Here is a 706-nt window from a genome sequence, read left to right on the forward strand (position 1 = left end):
GTACAGTAAAGACAGCAATACAAAGGCCTGCAAGACAGCCCTTGCTGAACTATGTTGAATTAGAGACAGTGTTGACAGAAGTTTATTCAATAGTACACTCTTGTCCATTAACAGTAATACCAAGTCAGTTGGAGGAGCCACGGCTTACCGGCTCACTGTCTGATTGGTCGAAGGTCAGTCTCTATTCCTGATGACGAGATCACGGAGACGAAGCCTGTTCGACCAAAGATGAACTACAAGACGTGGAGGCAAAGAAAAGCATGCCTTGATGCCTTCTGGAAGAGATGGCACAAGGAATATATTTTACAGCTACAATCAGCTCACCACATCAATGGCACTGCTGTAGTAAAAAGTAGGAGACTTATCATGAACGAGAAATCTCCAAGGCTCTTATGGGTTCTGGCCGTAATCGAAGAGACATTTAGGGGTCGTGACGATCACGTTTGTCTGTGTCTCCCGAGAAAGTCAGACGGAAGGAAAGCACGAAAAGCTGTGAAACACCAAAGGGGCTATGCCTCTGGCTATGACAGTGGTAAAATGAACACTTTCTAGACCAATTATACCTGTTTGCTTTGGTTCACTTTTTTCTTAATTTTTTTTTACTGAAGGCACAATTAGCTGAGGGCTTTTGCAAATGCCAGAGAGTTGAACATTTTTACAAAGACCTTAACGGGAAGACTGGACAAGGATTCAAAGCAGCTTCCAA

Source organism: Rhipicephalus sanguineus, chromosome 2, assembly GCF_013339695.2.
Source record: "Rhipicephalus sanguineus isolate Rsan-2018 chromosome 2, BIME_Rsan_1.4, whole genome shotgun sequence".
In the NCBI taxonomy this organism is placed as follows: Eukaryota; Metazoa; Arthropoda; class Arachnida; order Ixodida; family Ixodidae; genus Rhipicephalus; species Rhipicephalus sanguineus.